Below are 14,995 nucleotides of genomic sequence, written 5' to 3'. Positions count from 1 at the left end.
TAGGTCTGTCTTGAGTTAGTGAGTGAGTATGCTGGGTTTTACGCCGCTTTTAGTGATATTCATGCATTATCACTGCGGGGGACAGCAGAAATGGACTTCACACCATGAACCCATGTGGGGAATCAAACCCGGCTCTCCGAGCGAAGTCCGTCTAGGTACTCCACATCAAGGTGTTGAAACATGGGGATGCGTCCCGCAAAGACGACTGAAATGCTCAATTAGTATTGCCCCCGTACGTTCACGCGGATGTAAGGAATTGGTAACGCAAAAACAGTCAACTGGCAACTCAACCAGTCACGCCAAGGTTAGGCTGCCGGACCCTCAAACGTGGAACATCCATTTCACTTAGATTGTTAGAGTGAGTGAGCAAAAACTTACATTACCAGCAATAGAGCGACCCAGATTTCACTACATTATATCTTAGTTAATGTTATGTAGGTCCACATATATAATGCTCGAGGTTTAAATCCAAATAAATGATGCCACCAAATTAGACTAAAAATATCGTGCTATGCTCATGGAAAGAAATAAGGGAACACCTGGCCGTACGTATTGCTCTGTGGGTGAAATTCTGGAAATATATAAAGGAAGGCTTGTACGCTCGGGCGTTCCCTTACTCGTTTGCACGACTGAAGTCATGGGGACTCTCTACACATTATATTATTGGGAACCGAAAGTTATAACACTGTGTAGATATAATGTATATATATATATGCTGTCAATGAGTATAATGTCACGTGTTAGTTTATTTCTTCCAGTCTTTGGTATCGCTCGATGTCACCCTCTAATACCTCCTACGATGTACACTGCTAACACGTGTATAAGGAACAGATGGCAACATTCAGATTCAGAGGAGTTGCATTACAATACCAGCTGATCAATGAGTATACGAGATCTACTTCATATCAACATCATCGTGATAACGCGCTGTCGCCAACTGAGAGGTCATAGTACCACCTCCTCAATCCACATATTTCTGTCATCTGATGCAGATAGGGCTACCCTAGGATGCACTTATTGATAATGTACATAACTTCTATGTGCTCATAAGGAAAATACAGGAACTAAAGAGTCACACAGGAACGAAATCGTCAAACAGGTAAGGGAACACGTGAAACTACAAGTGTTCGTTTATTCTTTTCGGGGTTTCTTCACATGGTATATGTTGCACTGTGCGTGATATTTGAGAAATAAATAAAGGAACACTTATACTTTCGGTTGTTCCATCATATGCATGTTCAAGGCCGCACGTGTACCAACAAGCCATCTCAGCACAAACACCTGTAGAGAGTAACATCCGTTCTCTTAGACTGGAAACGTACGATAGTAGGAGAGGAAAGTTCACGGAAAGACGCTCAAAGAGATCCCTCCACTTATTATCGTCTTAAATTGGTCCTCTGCTTGTGTTGACGTATGTAGCGTCACTAGATGTTTTTTTTGTTTTTTGTTTTTTGCTTTTTTCGTGTTTTTTTTACGTTGAAGTAATAACGGTAATCGGTCAAAGTTTATTAGCGTCTGCCATTCTTCTAGGGTCTGTAAACAAATAGTTGTGACATTTATGTTTAAGAGTATGCTACGTTCGTGATATTTCAAAAGAGATAAATCATGGTGGCTTATTTTGCAATGTCTTACACATGTATGCATACATGCATGGATGCATCTGTATGTAGAGCCGGACCGAGCCTCGCTTATCCGGACACCTGCGTTTTCGTTTAAATATATTAACGTTTGGATGAAAACACCAAGAATCAATGCATGTGTGCATGATATATCACCTTGACAGGCCACTTGTTTACAACTTTCACTATCTGAACTCGTGACTGGAATTGTTGTGATGAATCTGTTTATGTTACCCAATACGCCCTAATGGCATAGTTTTTGTTACACAGTGTATATCTCTTCCAGTCAATACGACCCCTTATGTGCAGGAGTTTAAAAAATCCATATCAGGTTTACTAGATAACAGTAGTGAGTGAGTTTAGTTTTAGGTTGCTTTAAGCAATAAAGTAAGCAGTATCACAGCGGGGGATACCACATACTCTACGCACGTTGCCGAATCAAACCCAGGACGTGGGCATGACAAGCGAACGCTTTAACCACTATGCTATCCCACCGCCCCTGATACCATTTATTTTGCAAAACAGGAATATTCATTTTTCGACCAAGCGTATTGTTGAAAGGAACAGACTCTTTTCTTAAAATCGCTTTACGATGATGTTTTTGTGGGAAAGAGTTCCTCCCGTACCCCATCCTTTTACATTGTGCAATTGCTCTATAATGTGTAATATTCCAACACTGACAAAAGTGCATTGATTGTTTTTATACCTGTTCTAGTTTATAGAATGTATATTTACCGTGAGGTATGCAAGTCAGTTTGTAGTTTTGGTTTATGATTGGGATGGGAGTCCGGGCGGAACACTACCTTTTTGTTCCACATTTTAACAACCGATATGTCAAAAACGCTTAGCGCTCGTACGATACCACCATATTGGATCGGATGATTGTACTCCGCTTGCTATTGAGCCTCTATGCTATGAATTGATGTGCATGCTTTCTGTCTCTCGTAGATCCACCTGTCAATAACCGTATGGCAATGGGGAAGCATTTCAGTTATAATCACCTTTTGCGCTACCCGGACCTGGGTCAACACACTTAATTGCAGACTATATGTATGAACTATTTCTGTTGAATCGGCCACTTTTCGGACGATATTATCGCCATTGTAACACAAATCTACGGAGTGGAAACATTTTGTGAAGGTTCATGCCTGACATGAGCTGTAAACAGTCAGCCGGCCAAAATGTGTTATGTATTAATGCGCCACTATGATAATGACAATATTGGCATATATTACCCATTAATAGTTACGACGCACTTAAAAAGCACTCGCTATACGTTATATACATGTTTGTATTATATGTTTACGTCGAAGATGACTTATTTCACTACTTTGGGGGAACCAACTGCAAAACTTATGCACATGAATTGCACGAAGATCACGCATCAAATTGCTGAAAAGTATATGTAAAATATCTTGTATGTGAACATTTGTGTTTCGGTGTAAAGTTTTGATTAGAATTGGACAATTTTCACTTAGTTTCATCATTTATTGAACTCATGACAATAATCTTTTCAACGTAACGAATTTGTTTTACAATACATCAGTTCATATGTAAAGAGTTTTTAAACAACATGGATTATTTTGCAAAATGTAGTTTAGAACAGTTGACTAAAGTAAGGGGCTATATTTACACTAGTGAGATTGACCTTTTTATGGTTCGTATGCATCGATTCGGCGTTACAATGATGCGTTTTTAAGGCGTTTAAGAAACAGATTACTAGCGGGATATCATCTCTTAACTCTTTGTGTCGAAACATATCACTGTCACAGGTGAGACAGCTTTTGAAACAACTAGCTGTAAGATAAGTAGTATGTAACGGACGCGTGTATAGTTATCACGTGTTCCTAACAGCAGACAATATCAGTCTAATATTCGAATGTTGTCTATTTACTGACGTCGTCTGATAGTCACGATTTGTTTACAGTCGTTTACGTACATTTCCCAATACTAATAATACATCCAAACGTCAAACGCAGTTAGCAGATCCTGGTGCGCGAAACGACATAACTCTACCGGGAAGCACACGGTTCAGCACTTTAACTGAAAAAAAAAATCCTATATACACCAAACATATACGGGCAAACAACAACAACAAACAAAACAACAACATGTAACATAGGCGGATGGGAGGGGGGTGGGTGCGTGCAAATGCAGGGGTGAGCATCCCTCCATTTGTCCTGAAATATTTGAAATGACCATTGAAACTCGGGTGAAAATGAAGTGTGCACCCTATCTTCTCTCAATAGTGCACACCCACCACCGCCCTTCTCCAAAAACTGTATCTGCCACTGTGTAAATAAATAAATGAATGACTGTGTATATACATTTACAGATATTACAGAATATATATGTGCGCGTGCCGGCGTGTGTGCGGAAAAGACCCAGCAGGCATGGATTCGTGTGTATGATGGTTGCAAAATAGGGCCATAGTAACCAATGCTTGTCTAAGGGGTAACTAGTCTGGGTCTACAGGCTCGGCAACAAAATGTGCAGATATGCCCAGACGGCGTGGGATCAATAGTTACTGAGACTTATTGATGGCTTACAAGAACGCCGTCAGATATGTGTGGCGTTAAATACGTGCACCTTATCGTCCATGTAACGTCAATTTCCCATTAGTCAGTCTTTTCCCAACGCCAGAGTTAAATGTCGACGGCACTGCCACTTTGACAAACAATAAGTTGTCATTTGTGATTATAGATAGAAATCAGCGAGCAACATGTGATGATCGTGTGCTTGCACTTATGGGACATACATGGCGATCAGAACAAACCTGCCACATACACCCACTGTATCCTGGAAGCAGCCTGCACCTGTATTAGAACAGACCGTGTACCAAAGAGACGAACGGAAAGCCGCGAGAAAAACCGAACGAAACGCCAACGCTATTAATCATCCTACCCGTGTACCCAAATGGCTGAAGGAGGGTAGCAGGGGTATTGTACTGTGAACGAGTGTTTAAACTGTTTCTTTCATACACGATAAAGTAGAGAAGCGTCAGCAATCAGAAACGCATGTCACCACAACAACGGTGCGTGCAATAGTTTCTGCTCCAGTGTTTATAACAGTGCAGGCGAAGAAAGGTACGTCTTGAGATTTGTGTCTAGATTCTGATAATGCCATTTTGATGCCTCTTCGGTTTTTCTGTAGACAGACAGACAGACAGACAGACAGACAGACAGACAGACAGACAGACAGTGATCCGAGAAAAGTAGTCATGTTCTTACTAATCCAACAGGAAACTGGATATGGAGGACGGGGGAGGACATTGTTCATGACATTAACCACTGGTTTGTAATATCCAGACTCGTGCTGTCACAGGCAGCCTTCATGTAACTGGAATATTATTTAAACGTCCTAAAATGTATGTAGTGTGAGAAATAGTTTCCAAATTTTGCTACCCAATCGGTCTAGCTATGCCTGAAAGTTACTAGCCCACGCAGTAATTCACTAGCCCGAAATTTAAATGAAAAAAAAATATGCCAAGATTGCAAAAATAGATGAGAATAAGATATTGCCAGCACGGCACTGGTTTCATACTTAAACTGCTAGGATGATGAATATTTTCATCAGGCATAATCTCGCTTTAAAAGTGTATACTATAACTAACTATAAGGCGGAGAGAGTGATACATTTACAAAAATGAATTACTCGGGGCAGTACTGGAGATTTACTGACCCGACTGGACTTTTGCTAGCCACGGGTTAGCAGGCTAGTGACTATATAGCACACTGCATGTACATGTGGGCAGAGACTGACATTTGGATGCCTATATAATTCGGGTGTGAACTTTGTACTGTTATTTGTACATCGTACTCTTTGCACACCCTTCGTGGCCCGTGTAAAATATCAAGTTGTACTGTTCGTACTAATCCCTGACATGGTTAGATATGGTATGCGGCGTAGGTCGTTCTTCATAATATCAACCATTGGTTTACAATGCCCCAACTAAACCGGGTTAGAACTGGTTTTCCTCAATCCATACTTGTAAGAGCCGACTTAACGGGATCGGGTGATCTAGCCCGGACTCAGTAGTCGGAGACCGCTGTCATGTGACGGGAATATTATTGAATGCGGCGTTGAGCATCAACAGCAATTAGTTGCATTGCTACAGACGTGTCCGTGAAGGTTATCTTGTCTGTTATGATTGTGATACGAATGGTTTATACGAATGTCCTCAGAAAGAGATGGTTTAATGTAAATTTTGTTAAGAACCAGTTGAACCTATTGGCATTATTTGCTCAATCGCCCATTTTGAAGCAGAATCGTGTAATACTATGAGTTGAATTGACTGTTTTGTCTTCAGGTGGAAATTGAACACCTGAGTCAGTCTAGTTGTCTCTTCTTTCAGCAATTCAGTTTTCGGGTTATGGGTTCACCCATGCCAAGGTAGATACGTCTTTTCATATCACTTATAACTTAACACCAACACCGCAACCCTCCTGCTAATCAGACAGAAAGTCATGCTGTCTGACAAAAACAAAAAAATATGTAAAATGCAATTTTATGTAAATCAGCATTCGTTGTAATTCCTAAACAGAAACTAAGAATATCCAGCAGTTTCAAACTCGTAGTAATGCTAACAGGTGTTGCTTAGCAATGAGCACCGACACGGGCTCTGCTGGAATGTTGTGTGCATGCCAGTCTAAGTAAACTTAGTCTCAGTGCATTTCGTTGCACTCCATCACTGAGTCTCAGTATAGTGGAGTGTAACGAAAAGTACTGAGGATAAGTTTACTTAGACTGTGTGCATGCAGACTGTTTTATCGATTGCTGCATTAAGGGTACAATACCAACTGATATGCAAAAATGTGCTTTAAGAATAAAATCCCCATGAATTCCGTGAAGAGAATCGCATTTATCGCTTGTGATGTGGTTCCTCTTTCAATTACATCATTCTTCCGGTAGAACGTGTAGTAAGCAATAGCGGTAAAAACCGAGACAAATATCTAGTGTGTCTCTAATTTGTCGTTCGAACATCTGTTGGTTATAGAATAATGACTATATTCACGTGTATTAAATTCCATCAAAAATCGATGACTGAATTTGCAAGTGATTTTTTTCACTTGTTGATTACCATCATTGGAGACAGAACCACCCTCGCTACTATATACTCTGCAGCAGTGTAATTACTCCTGTGTTGGTCGGACAAGTATAGGTATTCAAGTAGAATGAGGCCTCGCATTTCACTGTGCAGAGTGGCATACCTTTGCATGCCAGGATTTTGTGATAGCTTATTCGTTTTACGATTTGCCTTGACGATGGACCTAGTTTTTTCAGCATCATACCTGTGACTGAGGATTTCATCGGAAACGTAAGCGTCTAGATATTGAGCACGTTTTGTTTTTCCTTCAACGTGAAGCTACATTCTTTCAGTCTAATAATGAAAAATGCCGCTATTCCGTGTTTCAGTATATGTGTCATCTTTTATCTCGTGTATCTTGATTATGCAGTCAGCTAGTGACTTACTTATTTCTTATGCTGTACACTGTAGTTATAAAGTGAATGACTGAGTGTAGTTTTACGCCGTTTTCAACAATATTCCAGCAATATCAAGGTGGGGGACACCAGAAATGGCTTCAAACATTGTAGCCATGTAGGGATTCAAACCCAGATCTTTGGCGTGACAGGCAAATGCTTTTTGCACTAGGTTGCCCCACTAGTCTCAGTAAATGAATGTTTCTTCATCGCATGTGGACAGGCACGGTTCCGAATCTTACTTCGAGGCCCAAGTCAATAAATCAAAAACGGAACCCAACGTATGTCTAAAATGATATTATCAGATTGCCTTAGTTCCTGAAACTTAGAATATGCATGGGCCTCTTTTGGATTCTGTTTATTTTCTATTCGATGGCCATATATGGTATATGGTGTTAATGACATCTGCCCCCTAGTGATTGATGAATGTCTAATGGATGATGTATTTGCAGCACTTGTCTGGGGTAGAACATGGCTGAACCACTCAAAAACGTTCAAGTGATATGTTCGCCAGATTTGAACATCTGACTCAGACGCAGTGAAAGGACCACTGACTATGGTCACGTACTGCTATTTTTCCAATTCAGTATTATGCGGAACTATTTCTGTGTTATCCTTGGCGTTTCAACTCGAAATCACCTCGCCAGTCCATAAACTGACCCCAAAATGACTGCAGTCGCAGCCTATAGCAAGTACATGTAACTGTAGCGCAAATGAGTTCCGCGGCAGAGAGAAAATGACCAGTCTTCTTATATGCGAGCGAAGCGAGCAAAGGGTGGCAACGTACTTTCCCTGCTTCGGTTCGAAGAATATTTATCATGTTAAAATAAAATATCGCCACCGTCAAAAGTATACACCCATTTCTTCACTGGGTTGTGCTCTCACATTCTCAACCCCATGTTGAACAATTACTCACATGAAATATTTTTATTGAACATTTTAAGCGCATCTCGTGGTATATCAGATCCTTCTTCGTCCCCCATTTCCCCTTCCAGCTTCCGGTTCAACGGAGTGGAGAAACGGGAGGGTATTATTCCACATTGAATACTTACAGTTACCTCCCCTGCTTCATTCGCCTTATTACCGCAGAAGTGTTTTATATAGAATCAATGTTACGAAAATTCTATCCATATCGACGACAGATATGACAAATAAATTCAAACAGGTTCATGATACAATAAGGCAATATGGTATTTCTTTTTAATTCCTGCTTATTCTTGTTCCGTCACCCCGTTCAACTGGAAGCTGGCAGGGGTAATGTAGGCGAAGAACGGTCTGAATACCGTTGCGCGTAAAATGTGGAGTAAAACATATTTCACGTGAGTAATTAGTAAACATGGGGGTAGAAGATCTGAGAGCACAACCTGGTGAAAAAATGGGAGTGTAATTTTGATGGCGGCGATATTTTATTTCGACATGAAAAATACTTTTCGATACGAAGCGATGTAAGTATGTTGCCAACGTTTGCTCGCTTTGCTCGCATGTAAGAAGACTTGTCATATTCTCTATGCTGCGCAGCCCATTTTGCGCTACAGTTAGCCTGTGATGTAACTTAAACTGAAGTCAGTCGTATCGTATCTCCCGCGTAACTTCGACAGTCGTAGCGGTGACATGGGTGGGATTACTAAAGTATGTCAAGGACCATTCTCTTCCCACAGAGGTTACTTGTCATATCTTCCTACGAACCTTTTGTTCTAATACGGCCATATTTTTCTCGGTTCACATAAAATCCCCTAGCGGCAAAAAATGGCAGCAGATTTATTTCCCTTTTTTCTGTCCAATCAGAGCACGTGTTACATCGACCTAGATTCAACTTGACAAATGCAAGCAATGTGGAGAAACAAATATGACATGACTGAGTTCTGTCTAGAAGAAGCATTTGCGGTTCTAGTTTTTACTATGCATCCGGAAATTTCCGACATCTTGCGAACGATCACTTTCGAAACAAGGTCGCTGATTGCACTACTAAATTTGATTGCCTCCAATCACGAGTCTTGAACACTCGCAACATGAAAGGGTCGTATTAGAACAGAGGTTAGGTAGGAAGATCTGACAAGTAACCTCTGTGGGAAGAGAATGGTCTAGGACAGGATAATCAGTGATTTGGGGCGGTGGTGTAGCCTGGTGGTTGAAACACTACTTCATCGTGCCGAAGTTCCGGGTTCCATTCCGCGCGTGGGTGGATGTGTGAAGGCCATTTCTGGTGCCCACCGCCTTGATATTACTGAAATATTTACCAAAAACAGCGCAAAACGTAACTCACTCACCACTCAATACTTTGCGTCAATGCTGCCAAATCAGACTCTGTCGTAACCATTTTCCGAAAAGAAAATAGCAAGTACAATATATTAAGCTTTCCAATAAGATAAATGCATAGAAAGCAATAAAAGGCATTGAATAAATACAGGAACTGTAAATAATTGCTTGCAATGGTGGTGTTATCTCATTTCGATAACCGCCGCTGGTTGCGTATACCTAATGCCCAAGCTACCAATGACCACTCCATTCATCGGGTGAATACGTGCAGCCTTGTTGCTAGGTACCAGCTCTCAACCCGAATCGCTTTCTGTTTCTATATAAATAGACCCTTACGACCACCAGTGTAGTGTTTCGTACTCTTCTACCCTTCATTAAGATCCTTATTATAAAAGTCTCAATCGAAACATTAACCAACCTGTGATAGCTATTACCGAATCTGAAAGAAATCCCGATAACCCCGTTTATCCGGTCCACTATCAGGTAATGGTGTCTGGAGTAACAGATTTCCAGATTGCCGAATCATGGATATATTTCTGTATCTGGTGACTCTGATTATATCTAATTTTCAAGGTCAGGGTCACTTTGATCAGTGGCGTCAGACAATGGCTGCCTCTGTGTTTTTGCCGAGAATATTCGTAAACACATGTATTTTTGGCAATGGATGTGATAGAAAGGATCTGCCTCCAGGCACCTTTGTCCTCGTGTGGGTGTGTCGAGCACCCTTGCCAGTCTCGACACAAGAAGCCACTCGACTTGCTTGTACCTATTGCCTTTGTGCCTATTATCTACCATAATCCGAGCTAATTTGTCTCCAAGGTCTGGGGGAAATATATGAATAAGTAAAACGTCAAACGATAATCTCCCGTGGCAAAGGGCATCACCGTGTAATTCGTTACCACCCTCCATTTTTCGTAAACTGCAATGTTCATTCGGATATTCTCGGAATGTCGCCGGATGTACACTATAGAAGCTTTTGTACACTGTGTTAATCTACATAATCAATTTCATTTCTTTCTGTCTCTTACACTTTAAAGCTTTTGATAATTGTACGTTTGCATGTTTATGCTACCATCAGTATTTGAGATTCTATATCAGTTTAAACATACGAAGGACATCGGTAGGTTGTTATCGCACATAAGGGTCGGTGTGTTTGAATATATATGAAGGTTTTTTTACACGTGGATATCCGGGTTCAGTCGAAGTAAACTTATCCTCAGTACTTTTCGTTACACTCCACTACTGAGTCTAACAAAACCTTATGGGAGGTCGCGTCAGGTAACCTTTGAGATTGACCAATCAGAACACAGCTTACCAAATCGCGAAAGTGCACATTCGTACATACCTTTTGAACTTTTTATCTCGAAAAAGTTCGTACCCGAACGATTCCGAATGCTATTTAGCGTACGATCGCTTCTGGGTGATGCACACGGCGTACGTACAACCATGACAACGGTGAGTAAATAGTCGCTGAAAATAGTGTTTTTGGCAATATTCAAGGATGTTTTCTTGCAGAAATATTAGCTAATGGTAATCATGTCATCAGAAAACCCAAAACGTATATACTGCAGGTCAAATAGCTGTTTTATGGATTTTTTTGTTTGTGGAGAGATCTGTGTCAGTGACCTGAATATTTTGAAAGTCCCTCCGATCCCTAAATAGTAGCCGTTGTCTTATTGGTTAAATATATTTAACCGTCTCGCGTTTCATTGGACATTGGTCACTCTGAGGTTACCTGACGCGACCTTCCACTAGGTTTTGATAGACTCAGTGGTGGAGTGTAACGAAATACACTGGACTAAGTTTACTTAGACTGGATCCGGGTTAGAATTGTTCTTCGTGAACCCACGCTTCTAGTCAGAGGTTATTAATGGGATCGCGTTTTGGGTTTGTTGGCGTAGCTGACACGTGTGTGGATCTATGGTCATGCTCATGATGTCAATCACTGGATTGTCAGGTCCAGATTCATTTGTGGTAGGTATAACGAAACAAACAAAAGAAACCCAAAGCATGTGCATTGTGGTACAGTCTGAAAACACGACACATGGATTTCTAACTGGCCATACGCACCGAAATCTATGCATAAAAGGACTTATCGATGATAAGTGATGCAGTGTCGTTGTTACTAGCGAACAACCCTATTAAACCGGGCGAGCACTTTAACCACAGGCACTACAACAAGAAACAGACGCTGAGCGTGCCGTCTTCGACGTTGTTGGAGGCTACATTAGCGTTGCGACTCGTACGTCGATGAGGGGCAACAAACACCTTGGCATCAAGATCGCTTTGTACAATGACACCCTTTATCGTGTCCGTCTGTGTGCGACCCGTGTAGACCAGGGTTGGAATTGATCTTCATTAACCCATGCTTGTCGTAAGAGGCGACTTGCCGGATCGGGTGGTTAAGCTATCTGACTTGGTTGACTCATGACCATACCCCAAATGCCCAGATCGATGTTCATGATGTTGATCACTGAATTTTCTGATCCACATTCGATTATTTACAGACGTATTTAAATAATATATTTACGCCATGTAGGTGGAATATTGCTCAGTCCGTCTGTGAGTCACCAACAGAGTGGTCAGCTTCTGCAGTCTGGAAAACGTCATGCTGAAGATGTTACAAGAGACACGGTTATACCACCATATCAGTAGAATCAGTATCAGTAGTGTGGCAGATGTCAGAGAAGCTCACTCTTCCCTCACACATAAACCGACATATCGATCGTTATGTACAGGGGTTATCACTGTTGTGTGTTTTGGGATGATGATGGGTTAATCTTGTATGCGGATGGGAAGTCTCATGATCATGTCCCGTGCACCATAGTTGCGATGTCTCTTGCTATATAACACCGTTATCTTCCATAACGGAAGTCCACCCAGTGAAATGTCCTGGATATAAAGCCAGACTGGCCATAACGCTACCGCCAGCCTTTTCCAGAACGAATGTTCCATTTCCTTGGCTGTAATGCCTCTTTCATGCCAAGAGGTTGAATAAGTAGTGTGTACAGATAGTACGCACATAATATAGTGGAACTGTTCACTATTGGTCAAACTTATCAATAGTCAATCTTATGGGCTATCTCACTGACTGTGTCTAACACCTGGATTTGGGTTCTCTGGTTTTGCCACCCTTGTAATAATGCCATAAACCATCCTGGACAAATGATTGGATTCTAGCCGGGTAGACTGTAGTGCTAATCACAAACTTGGTAGTTGCTAAAGCTTTTGACATAGGTGCGGTGTGTGGTAGCCTAGTGGTTGAGGCGTTCACTCGTCATGCTGAGGACCTGGGTTCGATTCCCCAAATGGGTGCAATGTGTGGAGCCCATTTCTGGCATCCCCCCAGCAATGATATTGCTAAAAGCGGCGTAAAACCAAACTCATTCACTCATCTTTCTAAAACAATTCTGAACTGTACCATTTTAGACATTTCCGTTAAACCTGTGCATTCTGTTTCTACGGATCTCCGGAACTGTATTTGGGGTATAATGTCATGCCTAATGTGACACCTGGTTGACTTAATTATACGATTTACCGGGTCAAGATCACGTTGAAGAGTTACTAGGAACACAGACAGTTGTAAACAAACATAGATATTAGGCTACGCGTGGCTCAGTGCGACACTATAGGCGTGTGTGTATAACTACTCACCGTCCCCACTATTTGGACCTCCGTCGTTGAACAGGTAAGACGCGTGTTATTTTGTGTTAACACTTTGGGAATGTGCTTGAGTCACCAGCCAAACATCAACATTACATCAGCGAGTAAAAGACCACATTTTAATTACTAGTGTTTATCATGTATTATTATAATTAAATTCTTCTCTTCATACACAGTGACTATTACAGCTCTTTGGACACTTTATATATGAATACCGTGTTTACAGTTTATTCAACATGCATTGGTTTATGGAAGTTAGCAAAAATATTTAATGGCAACTATATTTACAGTTTATGCGTAAAATGTATCACTTTTAAGAAAAATGCTTTATTTATAATTTATATTATGCCTATCTCAACCACATACAGTGGTTTTTTCGAGTTATCAACGCATTCGCTTGTCTCGTCGAAGGTCCGGGTTCGATTTCCTATATCTATAAGTACAACGTGTGAAGCTATTTTCTGCTGTTCCAAAGCCATGGTTTAGCTGGATTATGGCTAAAACCCAACTGACTCACTAAGAGCATGTCCTACAAAGGCATCGTGGAGATTGCGTAAGCCACCATGGACATGTTGCAGATTATGCATCTTTCGCACATCCTGTCACCTAAAAGGCTGCCAACCGTCGTGCACAGTTGCATCCCTTAGGCTAAATGAAAAAAAATAAATGTTTATCGGGAATCGGTGCGTCACTTTTATTTTTACGCGTAAGAGTTTATTTTATTGCCGTTTAAAATGAGTGAGTGAGTGAGTTTAGTTTTTCGCCGCACTCAGCAATATTCCAGCTATATGGCTGCAGTCTGTAAATAATCGAGTCTGGACCAGACAATCCAGTGATCAACAACATGAGCATCGACCTGCGCAATTGGGAACCGCTGACATGTGTCAACCAAGTCAGCGAGCCTGACCACCCGATCTCGTTAGTCGCGTCTTACGGCAAACACAGTCGCCGTTTATGGCAAGCGTGGGTTGTTGAAGACCTATTCTACCCCGGGACCTTCACGGGTCAGATATTTCTGAGGAAATAACATCAAACAGGAAACAAAAAAAAACAAAACAAAAAAAAACAAAACAAAACAAAAAAAACAAAAAAACACACACATACATTTGTCCACTATAATAATGAAAGTCCGTAAGAACGAGTGTGACTGAATCTACACCCCATTAAAACGTGCGAAACTCCCAAGCTGTATTTCTGACAGAAATAATGTGTTCCTCCCGCGTCACTTCTTTTTCTATGGACTAGCGGAATCAGGTGGTCAGGCTCGCTGACTTGGTTGACACATGTCATCGGTTCCCAATTGCGCAGATCCATGCTCATGCTGTTGATTACTGGATTGTCTGGTCCAGACTCGGTTATTTACAGACTGCAGCCATATAACTGGACTATTGCTGGGTGCGGCGTAAAACTAAACTCACTCACTCTTTTTCTATGAAAAATTGAAAATAGAGTCCTACCGCCCTCGTCAGTTTTGACAAAATATGCCCGAGGAACATTTAACTTTTTATGTAGCCTTAGATACACAAGGTAATGGTAGGTACATTATTCTGACAGGAACTTTATGCCCACCCTTCCTAGTTCGACCTGGGTTTGAATTGGTCTTCAATAACCCATGCGTGTCGTAAGAGTGACTTGATTGATTCATGCTATCGTAAACGAATACATATCTGGCATATTATTGAACACGACGTTGAGCAACAAACAAATCCAACCTAGCTCCTTTACAGAAGCGTTTGACAGGATTGCAGGATTTCCTTTTCGATCAACCTGGGCGGGCTGCAGAAAGATCATATGTATTCCCCTCTCCTTTCTCTATTTACACTGTTATGAACAACCTGTCTGTTTCTACTTTTGATTGACTCTTCCTGCACGTGCGATTTGAGGTAAACGTGATGCAACCACTATACCGTTAAGAGCCGTATAAAGAAACAAATAGAGCTCGTTGTAGAGCTCGTTGTCTCTGCGTTAGATTGATT

General features: G+C 41.3%; 1 protein-coding gene across 1 annotated transcript in view; it reads left to right on the top strand.

Annotated features, from left to right (window-relative positions):
* The first annotated feature begins 1,000 nt into the window (after positions 1 to 1,000).
* LOC137268109 (uncharacterized) overlaps positions 1,001 to 14,995 on the top strand; it is a 29,787-nt gene continuing 15,792 nt past the window's right edge. The window contains exon 1 of the mRNA XM_067802630.1: positions 1,001 to 1,099. The gene's annotated coding sequence lies outside the window, so the exon portion shown is untranslated. The remainder of the gene's footprint in view (positions 1,100 to 14,995) is intronic.

Source organism: Haliotis asinina, chromosome 16, assembly GCF_037392515.1.
Source record: "Haliotis asinina isolate JCU_RB_2024 chromosome 16, JCU_Hal_asi_v2, whole genome shotgun sequence".
Taxonomy (NCBI): domain Eukaryota; kingdom Metazoa; phylum Mollusca; class Gastropoda; order Lepetellida; family Haliotidae; genus Haliotis; species Haliotis asinina.
Note: the sequence above shows the minus strand (reverse complement) of the source record. Positions and strands in the feature narration are given on the sequence as shown.